Genomic DNA, 19,251 nt, shown 5'->3' with positions numbered 1-19,251 from the left:
CAACTTGGAAGGTCAGTGGGAAAACTCTGCTCTGTAGAGTGAGAGGAGAGACTGGTCCAGTGCAAACCTTAGCACAGATCCAGCCCCAGGGACCCAGAAGGAGGTATGGGGAAATCAGCTAGCAGTGAGTCACCCAGCTGCTACTTCCAGGGGGTCAGAGGAAGTTGCATAGGTCTCTTTGCTAGCCCTGAGGCAGGACTCTTGTGATTTCACCCATACTCAGATACAGGTTGCAGGCTGGGGCCCCAGTCCCAGGAGGAAGGACAAAAGCACAACAAAGCTTACAGCCTGTAGTGGAGCCAGGACCATCCTCACAGCTCCAGGGCAGAGGGGAGTGCTTGTAGTCATCCACAGACCAGAACACAGGGCAGGAGAGTGATTAGAGACTCTCATAAGACTTTGGAGGAGTTGAGGTACCTGAGGGTATCCCTGCAAAAACCCTTAAAAGCTTGGGACACTGCATCCTCCACCCTGGAAGCAGAGCCTCACCTTAACAAAGAGTTAAAATCAAGTCCTAGACTGGGAGGATGAGCAAACAATTGAAGAAAAAATCCAACCACAGATTATTACTTTGGTCCTACAGAGGCTGAAAATACACACTCAGAACATAAAAAAAATCAAAGCTTCTGAATCCAAAGCCTCCAAGAAAAATATGTTTGTCTCAGACTGGGGAATGACTCAAAAAAATTTTTAAAGTCAAGTAAGGGAAGTAGAAGAAAAACTGTAAAGAGAAATGAAAGCAATAGGAGAAAATCATGAAAATCACATTAGCAGCTTGGGTCCATGGCAGCAGGACAGCAAGAAGAAGAAACAATGAAGAAAATAGCATCTTAAAAACCAGTTTGGGTCAAATGGGAAAAGCAGTCCAAAAGGTCAATAAAGAGAAGCATGCCTTAAAAAGCAGACTTGGCCAAATGGAAGAGGAGATACAAAAGCTCTCTGAAGAAAATAATTCCTTCAATGTGGAATAGAGGTAAAGGAAGTAGATGATTTTGTGAGAAATCAAGAAACAATAAAACAAAACCAAAGCATGAAAAAACTAGAAGTAAATAAAACATTACATTGCAAAAATAACTGACCTGAAAAACAGATCCAGGAGAAATAATTTAAAACATTGGACTACTTGAAAGTCATGATCAAGGTGGAGGGGGAGCCTAGACTTCATTTTTCAAGAAATTCTCCAGGAAAATTACCTTAATATCCTAGAAACAGAGATTTAATAGAAATTGAAAGCATTCACTGATCATCTCCTGAAAGAGAGATCACAAAATAAAAACTGTCAGGAATATTATCACCAAATTTCAGAACTCCTAAGTCAAGGAGAAAATATTACAAGCAGCCAAAAAAGACACAATTCAAATATTGTGAAGGCATAGTCAGAATTACACAGTATTTAGCAGCTTCTACACTGAAAGCTTGCAGGACTTGAAATGTATTCCAGAAAGCAAAAGAGCTTAGATTACAACTGAGAATCAACTCCCCAGAAAAAAATGAACGTCTTATTTCAGGGGTGAAGATGGACATTCCATGAAATAGGGGACTTTTCAAACTTTCCTGTTGAAATGACCAGAGCTTAAAGTTTGTTCTTTAAGTATAAGACTCAGGTGAAGTATAAAGAGGGTGGATGAAAAGGACTAATTATGAAGGACTTAATGATGTTGATCCACATGCATTCCCACATGGAAAGATGATACTGATAACTCATATGAACGTTCTCATTGATTAAGGGCAGTTAGAAGAAGCATAGAGATAGACAAGACATAGGAGGGAGCTGAATTTGAAGGTATAAGATATGAAAAAGATGGAGTTAATGGAGAAGAAAGGGAAAGGAGAGGTAGAATGGGCTAAGCTATTTCACATAAAAGTGGCAAGAAGAAGATATGTTTCAATGGAGTTGAAGAAGGAAAGGGAAAAGGGAGTGAGTGAGCCTTTATTTCATTGGATGTTGCTCAGAGAAGGAATAACATACACACTCAGTTGGGTATAGAAATCTATCTTACCATCGAGGTAAATAGGAGAGTAAAGGGGAGGGGAAAAAGGGAGGAGGGGTTTGGGTGATAGAAGAGAGGGAAGATCATGGGAGATGGTAGTCAGATAAAACACACTTTTGAGGAGGGATAGGGTGAAAGGAGAAAGAAAATAGAATAAATGGGAGTAGGGGAATAAAATTGACAGTAGTACACCTAGCAACAATAATTTTGGGAAAAATGTTGAAGCAATTTCTCTGATGGACTTATGATAAAGAATGCTGTCTATCATAAAGACAGAGCTGATGGTGTCTGAATACAGACTGAAGCAAATTTTTACCCCTCACTTTATTTTTCTTGAGGTTATTCTTCCTTTGGGGGAGGATTATGTTTACTTTTACAACCTGACTACTGTAGTAATGTTTTTCATGGCTACACATTTTAATCTAAACAAAGTAACTTCTTTTCTCAATGTGGGGAGTAGGGTGGGAGTAAGAGAGAAAATTTAGAACTCAAGGTGTTGGAAGTAAATGTTGAAACTTGCTTTTTCATGTAGCTGGAGGACAAAATTTAAAATAAAAAAACAAAAACAAAACAAACAATTTCTCCAAGGATCTCTTAACAGGGAATTGGTATTCTTTAAGAGAGATGTTTAACCTGTAAAGACTTACATGAACTGATGCTGTGTGAAGTAAGCAGAATCAGGAGAACATTGTACAGCAATATTGTATGATGATCAACTAAGATGGACTTGGCTCTTCTCAGCAATACAGTGATCAAAGACAATTCTAAAAGAAAGTACTATCAATTCCCAACATGATTAATATGGAAATAAGTGTAACATGACTGTTCATGTATAGTTTCTATCAGTCTATATCATAAGATGGTTGGGGGAGGAGGTAGAAGAAAAGGTAAGATGAAGAAAACTTTACAAAAATGAATATCAGAAAGTATCTTTAAATGTAATTTGTAAAATGAAAGAATGAATAAACTTAACTCTCAACACTATATGTGAATGGATTATTCAATAAAATAAAATTTAAAAGTAACAGATTGAATAAAAATATCTTCTGCTTAAAAGAAGCAGATATAAAAATAAAGGCAAGGGTAAAAATTAGGGACTGAAATAAAAATATTATGTATTAGAAAAATCAAAAAGAAACAACAACTTCAAATATGCTAAATGATAAAGCAAAAATAAAATTTTCACAACATAAATGTAGGAAACTACATTTTGCTAAAAGGAAGCCCTGAAAAAACAAACAAAAAAATTAACTTATTTTCTCTAAATGACCAAGGATCTGAATTCATAGTAGAAAAATTAATTGATTTATAAGAAATATAGGCAAAATACAGTAATAACATGAGATTTTAATAGCATTCTCTCAACTATATAATAAAAAATAGCTGTAGAAATTATAAGACATTGTATCTACTAGATGAAACATATAATGAACATTTCATTTCTCAGTGTTACATGGAACTTTATTATTTTTTTAAAGATTTTATTTATTTTGAGTTTTACAATTTTCCCCTAATCTTACTTCCCCCCCCACAGAAAGCAATTTGCCAGTCTTTACATTGCTTCCATGTTGTACATTGATCCAAATTGAATGTGATGAGAGAGAAATCATATCCTTATGGAAGAAACATAAAGTGTAAGAGATAATGGGATCAGACAATAAGATATCAGGTTTTTTTCTAAATTTCTAAAAGTCCTTGGACTTTTAACTTAAAACTCCATGGTTCTTTATCTAGATAAAGATTGTATTCTCCATTGCAGATAGCCCCAAATTGTCCCTGATTGTTGCAATGATGAAATGAACCAGTCCATCAAGGTTGAATGTCACTCCTATGTTGCTGTTAGGGTGTACAGTGTTTTTCTGGTTCTGCTCATCTCACTCAGCATCAGTTCATGCAAATCCCTCCAGGCTTCCCTGAATTCCAATCCCTCCTGGTTTCTAATAGAACAATAGTGTTCCATGACATACATATACCACAGTTTGTTAAGCCATTAACCAATTGAAGGACATTTATTGATTTTCAATTCTTTGCCACCACAAACAGGGCTGCTATGAATATTTTTGTACAAGTGATGTTTTAACCCTTTTTCATCATCTCTTCGGGGTAATGGTATTGTTGGATCAAAGGGTATGCACATTTTTGTTGCTCTTTGGGAGTAGTTTACATGGAACTTTAAAAGTGAGCATCGTTATGACATAGAAATATTACAAATAAATGTGAGCAAACAGAAATAGTAAACTATAATATCATAATATAGTAAAAATAATCATTAATTTTGGAAAGCACAAAGAATATAGAACCAAATGGTGATTCAAAAATGCAATCTCAAATACTGAATAGTCAAAAAGCATATTGGAGAAAAAATAATTACATGAAAGAATATTACAGTGATAAGAGAAAAGTATGGAAATTTATGAAATAAAGCTAAAGCATTCTTCAAGAGGGGAAGGGAAATTATATTCTTCTAATACATGTTTTATATATTGACAAAATTTTATAAAATAAAAAGAGAATATTAATGAAATAGATATGGATTTATTTTTAAATAGAAAGACAACAAAACCAAAACGATTACTAATGAAGAGTTCAGAGAAAACGATAGATTGGAAACTCAAAAACTTCATAAAAATACAAATTTAATCACAAACTTAGTCATCCAAAGGAATGATAAAATTGTTTTTAAAAGGAAACCTTTGATCAAACTGATTAAAAAGAGGACAGAAAAGCAAATTACAAAATAGAAGGCAGAATAACAAATAAAAAGAATGCCATCATAACAAAAAAGAAAATAAAGAGAATTATTAGAACTTAATATTCAAAGCTTTATGCTACCAAAACTGAGACTACAAGATAAATATAATAATTTAAAATATGTAAAACACCAAGAGAATAACTAAGAAGACAACTAAGATAAAATTGAATGATGATCTAATTCCAATCTCTGGAAAAGAAATAGAACTAGGTCTAAAGGAACTACTCAGGGGATGGAAGGAAAGAAGAAACTCTTGAACTGCATAGAATTGCAGGAAACTTCTATCAGACATTTAAAGAACAATATCTAGCAATGCCATACAGATTATTCTCAAAAACTGAGAAAGCAAAAATTCTACCAGACTTCTTCATGATACAAGTGTATTCCTAATTCTTAATCCTGGGAAGGATAAAGCATGGAAGGGGAACTCAACTAATGTCATTAACAGATAATGATTCATGAATTTTAAATAAATTATCAACAGACTATAGGAATAAAACCAAGAGTTCAGTCAATACAATGAAGCTGACTTCAAAGCAATGATAGAAATTAATATCATACTATTAAATGATAATTATTAATTTGTGATATATCCCTTTTCTTTCATTTCTGTTAAAACCCATCTCTTGTAAACATCAGTCAATCTCTGAAGGGCATGGTTGAGTGATGAGATTTGCTTCTAGCCCTCCAGGCATATGGTCATTGGACAGGACCCTAACCCACTGGGAGACCTAATTTTTGTTTCAAATCGAAAATCCAGTCTGGACAAGTTTTTCCTGAGGAGGAACCACCTGTCCTTGATCCCCTCCATTAGATATTACAGCAACTCAGTTCATGAAGGAGAAAATTAGCCGGGGGGGCGGGGCTCATATAGAAATGCCTTCCCTTTCCCAGATGCCTTGAGGTTACTGAATTTTGTAATCCAGCCACATTCTCAACAGGAAGAAATGAAGACTTTTAACTTGCCTCCTCATTAAATGTTCAACAATCAAGATTGATTTTCACTTGTTAGGAGAGTTTTGAGGCATTTCAGGTTCTTCCTTGGCATCTTTGATTACCAAGAGAGACCATTAATTTAACAATTACTGTATAAATTGATTATTAGTTATCCAGAAACTCTGTTTCTTCAGATTTTCATTCATCATACAAAAATGAAGATATGATTCAACACTAAGGAAAGATCAATATTATTTAACAATGTTAAAAATAAAACATTAAAAACTACATGATCATTTATGTCTCCAAAATACAGGTAAGGGAAAAGTATAGATAGATAAATGATAGATAGATAGATAGATAGATAGATAGATAGATAGATAGATAGATAGAGATATGTGTGCAAATAGTATATATATATCATAAAAGCATGATTTTTAAATATTATAAAAGTGTATTTATAAAACAAGAAAAAAAACAATCACTACATGTCATGGGAATAAAATAGAAGTTTTCTCAATAAATACTGGGGTTGAATAAGGATGCCCACTCTTAACTGTTAACTTCTAAACTTCTTTTCAATGAACAGAGATAAATAATAGCTTCAGCAAAATTGCAAACTTAAAAATAAACTCTGAAATGGCAACAACATTTTTCTTTTAAAAATATAGCATTTCAAAAAGTTAATAGGAAATAAAACTCTATCCTAAGTAAGCTACAAAACACGTAACATATTTGGGGTCTAGCTACCAATGCATACAATGAATCAATAGATTCAATTACAAAGTACTCTTTTTAAAATTTTTTATTTGGTTTTTGCAAGGTAATGAGATTAAGTGTCTTGCCCAAGGTCACACAGAGAGATAATTATTGTTTTGAGACTGGATTTGAACTCAGGTTCTCCTGACTCCAGGGCCCATGCTCTATCAATTGTACCATCTTAGACCTCCCCCCAAAGTACTCTTTAAAGAAATATAAAAAGAGTTATATAGCAGCAGTAATATTCAGTTGTTTCTTCTTTCTTTTTACTCAAAGAAGGCCAACAACATGAAGATGATGATGTCTTGGCTTGTTGGTGAATTGGATTTTGAATGAGGAAGAGTTGTGCTAAATCATCAGAATACATTAGCTACACAAAGGTCAAGAAGTCTGGCAATGGCCAAGGATGTGGTGGGTGACCTTTGCATTTCTAAGTTAAGGTCTTTCTCAGGTTCTAGTTTGTCTGAAACCATACTCATTCATTGATTAAAGACAAGATGGCCCAATTTACCATCCCAAAGATATCATTCTGGAAGGGGAAGATTTTCCAGATTTCTGACCAGAAATAAAAGCAATTGCTATTTACACTCATTATAAATCATCAAAAATTTAACAAAGAGTTATAGAGGCTTGGGCTAGGCCTATAATTCAAGTGACAAAAATCCCAAAATGAATTTATAGCTTTACTCTTATATCAATACATTTTTCAAAGTAATGTTTTAAAGAACTCAAAAAAACAATAACAAAATTCACTTGAAAATATAAAACTTCTAGAATATCAAGGAAAATTATGAAAAGGAGGTAGGTATTAAGGAAGAATAACAATTCCTTTATGACAACATTATAAAGCAGCACTTATCAAAATCATCTGATATTGGTTAAAAAAGGAGAAAAACAATGGAAATTACAAATCAAGTAAGAATCAGAAACAATGGAACTCAACAATATTTAATAGTCTAAAAAACATACATTTTCTAGGACAAAAATTTTTATTGACAAAAATTGCTGAAAAACTGGAAAGCAGACTTTTAGAAATTTGGATTAGATCTATACCTTATATGATAACCTGTATTACTTTCTACATGAATATGTGACTTAGTGTTAAAGATTATTTTTTAAAATAAAAGAAAAGGTGATCATATAGTTTTCATAGCCATAGGCAGAACTATTTTCTGAAAATGAGGGCTAGAGGTAATCGCTAAAACTGATAACTTTGATTATATGAAATTGAAAAGCTTCTTCATATACAAAGTAGATACAAAGATTGTGGGAAGATGACAGAGTAGGTCAGAAAATTCTAAGTTCTTCAGATTTCCACCACAAGTAAATGGAAAAAAACTCAGGGTGAACATAGAATGATGAAAAATGTAATTAAATTTTTTAAAAATTCAGAGCAGAACAGGGGTTCTCCTGGGACAACCAGAAAAGAGCAGAAAAAAGATCCAAGGACTGAGAGGGTTAGGCTGAGTGAAGAGCAAATGTCTCTAGGCTAGCCCTCTGAAACAAGAGACTAGCCCTAAGGCAGCTGGGATGGGAGGTAGCCTTTGCCTCAGTCTCAAGAATTTCCAATGTGGGGAGGCAAGAATTTGAGCTGGAAGAGAGGGAACCCCAGCTGATAAGTGTGAGAAATGTATGGTGTTGGTCTTCACAGGGTGTGGAGGAGAGCCCTTAGGGGAATCCATTACAAAGGAGGAATGGCCCAGAGTCTTCCTAATCCCATTCCAGGCATACCAAACCCCAACTGTCAAGAGTGACCTAGAGATCTTGACCTAATGCTACTGAGTTTGCACAATTAGGTAATTGAATATTAACCCACACACCCCCTGCAACAATTCAGGTTCTTTAGCATATCATGCATTGGATGATGGGGGTGGTAATATTAGGGGCATATCCTGGAATGGGTGGACCTTTTAGATTGTAACTCAAACTCTGAGAGACTATGAATATCCAAAAGGGAGGGGAAAGACTTTCTGAGGACAATAAATTACCTGACTCCTAAGACTGAAGGTGTGGCTCATGCCTAGGAGGTACCCATAGCTTATCTTGCAAGGTTTGTGAATAAAATGTACAATTTTCTCTCACTCTAGCAGGTTTTTCTTTTCATTCATTTATAACATAAGGAACACCAAGACCAGTTTTGCTACCAAGGTCCTGGGCAAAAAGGAATCAGCACAGAGTACATGGTGGTTAAGTCCAAAAGCAGGGGTGCAGGGATAGTACTGGCTGTGAACATTTACAGGAGAACTGAATTCTTGGTCTTGGTTCCAGGTAAGAAGGAAGAGCTGGAGTTTATAGTCACTAGAAGATTCTCAGAGAATAAGATCATTTCCAGCACAATGTGCTGAGGAGCCCCAACTTTGGCTTGGAAGGATAAATGAGTACAGAGGTTGGGCATAGGACAAAGCTCCTGAGGTCAGAGGTATCATCCTCCACACTCCAGGACTAGAGGTGAATATACTAATAATAAGCTGCTTTAAAAAAAAGCAGGCAAAGAAAAAAGAACCACAGTAGATAGCAGCTACTATGGGACTGTAGAACACCTGGGTTCATCTTCAGAAGAATATTCTGAAGCAAAGAAAAGCTCCTCCGTCCCCAAAGAGTGACATCAAATAGCTACCTGCTCCAAAAAAATTCATAGAAGAATTCAAAAAAGACTTTAAAAAATCAGATAATAAAAGACAGGGAAAAACTAAGAAAGACAATAAGAACTACAAAAAAATAAAATTAGAAAATGAAATCTAGTATTTTAAGGAAGAAAATGACTTTGAAAATTAGAATAGGGCAAAAGGCAGTCAGTGAAATTATGAGACCAAGAAATAGTAAAGCAAAATAAAAAGAACAAAAAAAGAAGAGAATATGAAAACATCTCAAAAGAAAAACAACCAATCTAGTGAACATAGAAAGAAGAAAAAAAAATAGGAATGATCAAGCTTCCTGAAAGAAAAAAATGAATATTTTTTTTTTTAGATTTTTGCAAGGCAAATGGGGTTAAGTGGCTTGCCCAAGGCCACACAGCTAGGTAATTATTAAGTGTCTGAGACTGGATTTGAACTCAGGTACTCCTGACTCCAGGGCTGGTGCTCTAGCCACTGCACCACCTAAATGCACCCCCCAAAAAAGAATATCGGTAGAACATTATGAAGTGTTAAAACAAGGAGGAAAAATAGAAATAAAAAAATTACTGATCACCGCCTGAAAGAGAGACTAGTTGGAAAACTGAAAGAAATATCATAGCTAAATTCTAAACCTCTAGGTTAAGGAGAAAACATTGAGGAACAAGAAACAAAACCAATTCAAATATAGCAGTCACAATTAGAATTACCCAAGACCTAACAGAAGCTCCTTTAAAAGAACACAGGTCCATGGAACAATACATATTAACGGACAAAAGAACTGGAGTAGTAGCCAAAAAACATACCCACTAAAGGTAATCCTGAATGAAAAAAAAATGGGTATTCAATGAGTTGCAAGACTTCCAGGATTTTATTGCAAAAAAGATCTGAACTTTATAGAAAATTTGACATTCAAGAACCAAGAGAAATATAAGGTAAATATCAAAGTCTAATTTGAAGAAATTCAATAAGGATAAGTTGTTATTGATATATGGAAATATAATATATAATATAATTTATTTATATTATATATTTATATGTGTAATATAATTCTAAGATTGCTGACTAGTAATTGGGGAATTTGAAGGAAAGATTGGGGTAGAGCTGAGTAGGATGAGATTCTTAAAAGTAAAATAGAAGAGTTAGCTTAACACAAATGAAGTGTAACAGGAAGAATTTAACATTAGTGTTAGATGGGTAAGGAGAGCTGGTAGTACTGGAAACTTACTCTCATTGGGAATAGTTTACAAAGGGAACAATAGATAAATGATAGATAGATTGATAGATAGATAGATAGATAGATAGATAGATAGATAGATAGATGATAGATATAAAAGTCTTTTAAATTCAGAAAGAAATAAGAGGCGATAAGAAGGGTAAATAAGAAAGTGAAGGAGTAGGACTAAAGCATATACAGAAAGGTATGTAGATTAAAGAGGCAGGGACACAGAAGGGTACTACCTAGGGTGCCTGAATGGTGCAAAAGATAAAACTTTGTTTGAAGTTAAGAAGACTCACCTTTCTAAGCTCAAATTCAATCTCAAACTCTAGCTATGTGATCCTGGGCAAGGCCTGTTTTTAACCCCGTTTGCCTCAGTTTCCTCATCAATAAGATGAGATGGAGGAGGAAATGTCAAATCTGTCTAATATCTTTGCTAAGAAAGCTCAAAAAAAGGGATCACAAAGAGTGGAAGATAACTGAACATGACTTAACTGTTTGTTGCACATTTCACCTACCAGATTGGCTAACAGGACAGAAAAGAAAAATGACAAATTCTGGAGGGGATGAAGGAAAAAATCCCTAGGTTCTGTTGGTACACTTATACAAGTTTCTGACTACTCTAGAGAACCATCTGCAACTATGGCTAAAGAGTGGTATATCCTTTGACCCACTAATACTACTATTAGGTCTGTATCTCAAAAATATTTTTTTTAAATAAAAAGGAAAAGTTTTTTGGTGGCAAAGAATTTGAAATTAAGAGTTTCCATCTGGGGGAAGGATTAAACAAGATATGATATATCATTTTATGTAATACTATTTTACTATAACTATAGAGAATGGGTAGGGAAAAACCTGAGATCATATGAATTGATCACAAAGTGAACTGAACAGAAGGAAAATATTGCACAGAATAATGATGATGTTTATCCTTTGTTCTCAAAGGAGATAATGCCATCAGAGAGATGATGCCTGGCAAGCAAGTTGAATTGGATTTGAGTGAGGGGGTTGTGGTACTAAGTCACCAGCCTCACTTTCTCCTCTGGAGTCATCTGAGTCCAGTGACCAGGTATGAATCAGGATGACTTGAGATGACCCTGGAAATGAGGCAATCAGGGTTAAGTGATTTGCCCAATTGCTAGTAAGCTAGTAAGTAATGCTAGAAAGCATCAAATGTTTGAGGCTAGAGAAAGAAAATATCCAAGATAATTCCAAAGGATCATAATGAAAAATACTCTCCACCTCCAGAGAGAAAACCGATGAATCCTGAGTGCAGATTGAACTTTTTTTCACTTTCTTTATGATTTTTTTTGTTTTATTTTGGTTTTTGCAACTTAACATAGAAATGTTTTGTGTGACTTCACATATATAATAAGTAATATGCTGCTTGCATTTTTCATGGGTGAAAGACTGAAGGATGAAAGAAAATTTAGAATTAAAAATTTAATAATTAATGTTTTAGAAAATAAAGGTGAAAGGTCTATAGAATTGCTACATTTTATATATTTGCAGACATATTTGTTGTGTTGATCAATTTTTGTGATGTCTTTCTCTCTTTTTACTTTAAAATATTATTTTATAAGGGATGCTTTCCTGGGAGGTGGAGGGGGGAGTGATATAAGGGGAAATATGGTGACATAAAAACAAATAATATCAATAAAGATATTTTTTTTGAAAAAGAAAAGAGGAGGAGGGTCTGAGATTCCCTTTTCCCTTCTGTTTCCCTAAGCCAAATCCAAACTGCTAATGTTTTTCACCTAATCAAGATCATGGACTATATTCATTGCCATGACAACCAGCTGGTTTCCTGTCTTTTAACTAAAAGGAATTACCTTTTACAATTTTTCTATCTCTGACATAAGAGTTTTAATTTCATTCTATTTCAGGTTCCTTAATTGACTAACCCTACTTCTTGTTAAGATTGGTTAAAAAGATAAGCCTCTTTTGGACATTTTTACAATTAATCTGAGTAACATTTTTAATAGGACAAGTGGATATAGAGCCAGAAAAATTTGCAGTTCTATCCTGCCTGTAACTAACTGTTTAACCATGGGCATTACCTTTTCTGAAGCAAAATCTCCTCACTTATAAAAATTTTGCTATTTGTTAGTCAGTTTAGTCATGCCTCTTTGTAATTCAATTTGGGGTTTTCTTGGCAAAGATCCTGAAGTGGTTTATCATTTCATTCTTGATTTCATTACATAGAGAAAAAATGTTTTCTAGTTCCAATGGTCTTATCAGACAGACTTACTATCATTTCCTACATGGTAATTCTAAGTTAAAGAAAGATCATTTTCATTTCTACAGATCTAAAACTTTCCTGCCTTTATCCCATAAAAGATAGTGATAGCTAATTAGGCAGAGCCATGCATGGGTTACACACACATGCACTGTATATTCTCTGTGATCTTGCACAATTTTTCAGGGTATTTGGACAAGAAAACAATTTCTTTGTTGGTTGAAAAACCAAAGTGCCTAACTTAAATGCTGAACTAATAAAAATTTAATTTCTTCCTCTTCTTTATTGACTCTAAATAATCAAAAGAACACCCAGTGTTCTAAAAGTTACAAAAGCAACTCCCATATGAGTGGGATCAAGTTTGAGATTTCTTCAGTAAAATATTATAGATTGAATTTGGTTAACTATGTACCCCTCCTCCCTTGACAAAGCAAACTTCTGGGATATTGTTGAAGAGTCAACTGACTTCATTTTATCTGTTGATGTCTAGAGAATCATTCAATTCCTAGGGCTAAAGAGATAATCTGGTTTCCGTTCGAATTTTATGCTCTTTTCCCTAGATTAGTTTGCCAGTCTAGATTGTAAAACCACATTCCTCATTAACGAGGGTGGGTCAGTGGTGGGGGGGAGCAAGAATCGAGTTAGGATAAATGTGATTCTTGGGCCTTCTGCTTTTGACTCAATCTCTCTAATTGATTGTAGCCCAATTTTTGAGAAACAAATAAAGCCTTCTCTTCATACCTTGAGAGATCTCCGAAATTTATTTAAGTGGAATTTGTCTCATACACATATAAAATCTCCCCTTTTACACTATTATCCTGAAAATTACATAGAAAAACCATTATATCTTGGGGCAGCTAGGTAGCACAGTAGATAGAGCACTGGCTTTGGAGTCAGAAGGACTTGAGTTCAAATTCGGTTCAGACACTTAATAATTATCTAGCTATGTGACCTTGGGCAAGTCACTTAACCCACCTGCCCTGCAAAAAACAAAAAAAATCATTATATCTAAATTAAATCAGACAGTCAAAGATTCCGGGAAGAAGATAGAACAAAGCAGGAAATTACATGGGTCTCCCAAATACTCCACAATCTAAATTAACACTATGAACTTTGAACAACAGAAATAATTATGCAGTTGTCTAGCCTAAGACAGCTTGAGAAGACTTCAGGAAAGACCTGCTCTCCTGGGGTGATAGTGTAGCCACTGGCTACTTGAGTTCGGGTCTGCCTATGAGGAATCATTATTCAGACTCGGGAAAGTAAGGGTGAAAAGAAAATAAAAATTTATTAAAAGAACTAACAACACATAAGAAAATGGTAGGTAAAGAATGACAGAGACAAAAGAGCAGTCAAGCTGAACTTGACTGGACCAGCAGGTCAGAGAACACTGGCTGACCCTGAGTGAAGTCCAACCCAGGTTTTTATGTCTTGCCTCTCATTCAAAGGACAAAAGGTGAACTCTCCCCTTACTGAATCTGGAATTAGGTAAAAGGACGAATTTTACATTAAACAATGAATCAATGGCAATAGATTTACATAAAGAATGGGGATGTCCACCCAATTTGACAAGATTTAGCAGTCTTTAAGATTACAAATTTTATTTTTATTACATTCATAATTCTTTTCCATGGTAGTCAATATACATCTCAAGAGTAGGTGGTAGTCAATGTATATCTCCACCCAATTTCTATATTCACTGTTCTCTACATCATTTCCTCTGTATCATTGACCCCTCAAAATTATTCAAGGACCCAGATTCTTCTGGGCCTTTCAGAGTCCAATTGGAGATGATTGCATTGCAATGAGGACTTCATTGAGGCAAGATCCAGAGAATTATCAGCTGACAAAGCTGGCTGACATCCTGCGGAGGCTGGTCTCAGAGACATACAGCTAGAGAAACAAAACTCAAGGGGGGGAAATTGAGCAAGCAAAAATCAGAGATATTGTAACAGAGAAGGCTATTTAACAGAGGTCCAATAATTAGGAAAAAACTAGAATGTCTATAAGGAGAAAGAATTATACTTTTTGTTCCTAAGCCAATATCAAAATGCCTTTTGTAAGAACATGGGGTCCAATATAAAATGTATTTGTTGATGGATACCACATAAGTTGTAAAAAAAAAAAAGCTCAGAAATAGTATAAATAAATATACTGAAAAAGTATTTTAAAACTGCACATGTCCAAAATGTATTTTGCAACAAAATTTTCTATTTTGCTTTAGCCATGTTTAGAATGAACAAAAATTCTAGTTGAAGAATGGATCTCTCCTTCAAAGCAATTTAAAAACATACCAATAAGGCGTTATCCTGATATAAACAGTCATACTGATATTTCTTTTACTTAAGGGAACTTGTAGTAAAAAGTCACATCCTATGTTAAAAGGCTAAGACAAAAAATATTTGCCAATTATTTAAAATTTAGAAGATAAGAGTTTCAATGGCTCACTCTCATATTTAATTATGATGTACCTGGAATGATCATGGCAATTTGCTATTAGAGAGCAGAGAGGGACACCAGGACATGTTCCCTTATGAAGTCATATAGACAATGAGCTAGGTGTGGGATTCCTTTAAGAGAATCCTACCCCAGCTGAGCCTATGGGCATTCTTTCAAAGGTCATTTAATGACTTCATTGGTATATTGTCTTTCTATTTTTAACATACCTGACATCAAGCAGATCAATTATCAATACATTGTAATACAGCAATTACTTATAACCAGAACTTCAGGTGTCTTGAGCACTAAGGAGAACCAAGAGTGAGCCAGACTGTATCTTGGTATAATAGATTCAGGGGTAAAAAAATAATTCAATTGTTCCCCATGTACTTGACAGTGCTGTAAATGAAGTGCAATAAAACAGATTTTGAGATGTAAAATGCAGTAACCCTAATTCATATATATTTTTAATAAAATCAACTTTTTGCAATGAACCCATTTACTTTTTTTTTAGTTTTTGCAAGGCAATGGGGTTAATTCGATTGCCTAAGGCCACACAGCTAGGTAATTATTAAGTGTCTGAGGCTGGATTTGAACTCAGGTACTCCTGACTCCAGGACCGGTGCTCTATCTACTGCACCACCTAGCCATCCCGGAACCCATTTACTTATTAACTATGTTTAAAATAACTAAACATCTCCTTCTGACTAGGAGTTGCCCATCATTTCTATACTTCTCACATAACAATTGGCTAGAGATTGCCACAGAGGAATCTCAAATTATCACCATTATTTTATATTCCTCATGTTACATAGGTACTTTTCCCTCAAAGCAAATAACCACAGTTTACTCCCAGTTTACATATTACTATCAGAATTCTTTAAAACCATTAGAACATCTTAGGTAATTTTAAATTTCCAACATGTGTTAATGATTCTAATGCAATTAAACAATAGATTAATTGGTCATTCAAGTCAATCAATAAAATGAGTTATTAAATTTTACAAAATAATATTTCCATTGTTATATTATGCATGAATTCATAGATGCATCCCAGAAGGCATCATAATTTGTGATATTTTCCTTACCACCCCTTCAATGAAATCACATGTTAATTCCAGACTTTAACATTATAGTCTTCAAATAGCTTACATGTTCACAAGAGAACCAAACACTGTAAGTATTATTGATTTCTTTGAAGTTACAAAAGAATATTACATAACTGATAAATACATCATATTCACCAATAAGTTACCTTAGAGGGACCACACAATTGCTATGTTCAGTCAGAGCTTCCTGCATTATCATGAAAGAGTCCGTATTCTTGACTATTTTAAAATTAATCATACATGATTAATTTGACATTGAGAATAAGGTTTTTATTTAGACATCTCATTCCCCTTAGAACAAGAGCAAAATGCCATAAATGCTAGGAAATGTTAATATATTTTCTTATTTTCAAATAACAGATGTTAAGTAGATTTTACTTAACGTAATAAATATGTATACATGCATATATATATATATCATCTACATATATATGTATATCTATATACATCTATATTTCCTTCCATAAGCATGTGGTAAGAGACAAAGATTATTACAAATTCTCTTCCTTTACCAACAAAGGCCTTCTGAGATTGTTGACAATTATCAATATTGATTTAACATCAAAACAAATCAGATTAAAAAATTTAGTACAATATTTCCTCTTTCCCAAAAGCAATCAGTAAACATAATAATTATTTGATTCAATATTCTCAAATTCCTTGACATAATTTATCCTAAATATATTTTCCTTGTTAATAACACACAATTCTCAAGACTTGTTACAGAACTTTAAAAGATGACTAAATTACTCTCATTTATCTCTCAGATAGTTTCTTTTTTTAAACACAAGATGGTGACCTTTTCCTATCAAAGTCCTTCTTGCCCTCTTTTCAAAGCCTCTTGAGGACAGGAAGTCTATTCACAAGATATGCAATTTATAGACTCAGATCCCAACATCATTAATTACTTAATTTTAGAATTTTTTAAACAATTCAATTCAAAACCCAACCTAAAAGGAGTAACATTTAACTCAGTCAACTATTTCAGATCTGAATTACACACAGAGAGACACAGGAGTTTAGACACAGATACCACTCTTTTGTATAAAGATTTCAAATTTATCAGAGTGAGATTGTTGAATACTCTGGCTGGTACCAAAGTCTCCAAAACATAGAAACATTCTCCCACCTCTCCATTTATATTTTTTAATTTAAAAATTAAAACCAGTAAAAAAAATGACTTTTAGAATCAATCAGAATTTCTTGAGGAAGTTCATATACATTCATTAAGATTTTAAAGTAGCCAATCAATAGTTAAGATTGAATACATTCTTAAGTAACTTTATAAAGTTCAAATCCAGTTACTCTATTACAGAAATCTTAGTTATTAGCATGGATTCAATTAAAAGATGAAATATGAATTTCCTAGTCCCAAAAAAAGTTATCTTCCCCCCTCATTTTTTTCCTTAACTAAATGACCAGGAGGGACTTCCCAATCAATCTGCCCATTTCCCCTCCCCCCTCCCAAGGGTGGGACATGTAGCCAAGGAAAAAGTGGTCCCAGCCTACAATGGGGCTAAAACAAGTTCTAGGGGGAAGTGAAGCATGCATTCCATCTGAGACATAGGTTTGAGTTTCAAAGCTCTAAAAAGGAAAATATTCCTTCTCCCTCTCTCCTCCTCCGGCAGAGGGTGGGGGCAGCAGAGAATGAGAGATCATTTCAAAGAGAAAGAGAGAGAGTTTCACCCATAATTTCCAGGAGCTAAGGTGTTTTGCTGATCAAATCTAATTCCTTTCAAGGAGCTAGTACACAGCTGTGTGTGTGGCGGGGCTGTCTTGGTACCAAGTTTTCCTCGTGTTTTAAAATCTCATCAATTTATAGGTAGGCAAACACATCAATTGAATATACCCCAACCACCCTTCCTTAAGAACTCTCACTCCTTTCCTGCTGAGGACGCTGCCCGCCTGCGCCCCCGGCCCGCGGCCCTGAGCCCGAGACCCGCGTGGGCGCCCCGCGGGGCCCAGGACCAGGGATCATGGAGATCTTGCTGCATAGACCTCGGGCCCCAAATGCTCTGGGCAAAGTCTCCGTCAATGAGTTGTCAGAAGCCTTGGACGAGCTTCCTCTTGACAAGTGTCCGCAGTTGTGTTTAAGAGTGATGTCAAGGGAGTATTCTGTGCAGGTGCCGATCTGAAAGAACGAGAGCCAATGAATGAGGCCGAGGTGGCTGCTTTTGTGCAAAAACTCCGGAGTTTGATGAACCAGATCGCCACATTCCCTGCGCCTGCCATTGCGGCTATTGATGGATTTGCTCTAGATGGGGGCCTCGAGATGGCCTTGGCCTGTGATCTCCGTGTGCCAGCTTCTTCTGCCATCATGGCACTCATAGAAACAAGTCGTGGACTCCTTCCAGGGGCAGGGGCACCCAGCGCCCCCTCGGTGTGTGGGCATGAGCCTGGCTAAGGAGCTCATCTTCACCGGGCGACGAAACAACGGGGAAGAAGCGAAGGCTATCGGACTAGTGAATCACGCCGTGCCCCAGCATCAGGAGGGCAGCGCTGCCTACCACAGATCTCTAGAACTGGCCAGGGAGATAGTGCCTCAGGCCCCCATCGCAGTGAGAATGGGAAAAGTGGCCCCTGACAAAGGAATGGAGGTGGACATTGCATCCGATATGGCCATTGAAGGAATGTGTTATGCCCAGAACATTCCAACCCAGGACAGGCTGGAAGGGATGGCGGCCTTCTGGAGAAGCGGCCACCCCACTTTATTGGCGAGTGACTCTAATAGTGCATTCCAGGGATGCCCACCACCCTGCAGCCTAGGCCTCCGGAGGCTCTTAGGAGCACATTCTTTGCTTTCATAAAATTTTTCACCTTGGTCAAAAAAAAAAAGGCAGGTCCACACAAGGGCAGACAAAACACCACATGGGATCAGCTTGGCTGACTCCCCACAAAACTCAACCTTTTCCCATTTTCTGGGAAAAGGGAAACACAGAAGGAGGTCTAGATCCAATAATTTTCCTACTTTTCTAAAAAAATCTAGTATCTACAAAAACGATCTGTGCTTCTTACCTATGCAGCTCCATCCAACTTCCCACGTCTGGGCAGAGATTTCATTCTGGCTGGCTCACCATTATGATGCCACTGGCTACTGGAGTTCAGATCTGCCTATATTGTTATTCAGACTAGGGAAAGCAAGGGTGGAACTAAAACAAAAATTTACTTTCTTTTTCTGACTTTAAGCCCAGCTTT

At 35.5% G+C, this 19,251-nt stretch overlaps 1 pseudogene; it reads left to right on the top strand.

Annotated features, from left to right (window-relative positions):
• The first annotated feature begins 18,142 nt into the window (after positions 1–18,142).
• Positions 18,143–18,778, top strand: LOC141515939 (enoyl-CoA hydratase domain-containing protein 2, mitochondrial pseudogene; annotated as a pseudogene).
• The last annotated feature ends 473 nt before the right edge of the window (positions 18,779–19,251 follow it).

The sequence above is a fragment of the Macrotis lagotis genome, chromosome 3, assembly GCF_037893015.1.
Source record: "Macrotis lagotis isolate mMagLag1 chromosome 3, bilby.v1.9.chrom.fasta, whole genome shotgun sequence".
In the NCBI taxonomy this organism is placed as follows: Eukaryota; Metazoa; Chordata; class Mammalia; order Peramelemorphia; family Peramelidae; genus Macrotis; species Macrotis lagotis.
This window is presented reverse-complemented; position numbering and strand designations above follow the sequence as displayed.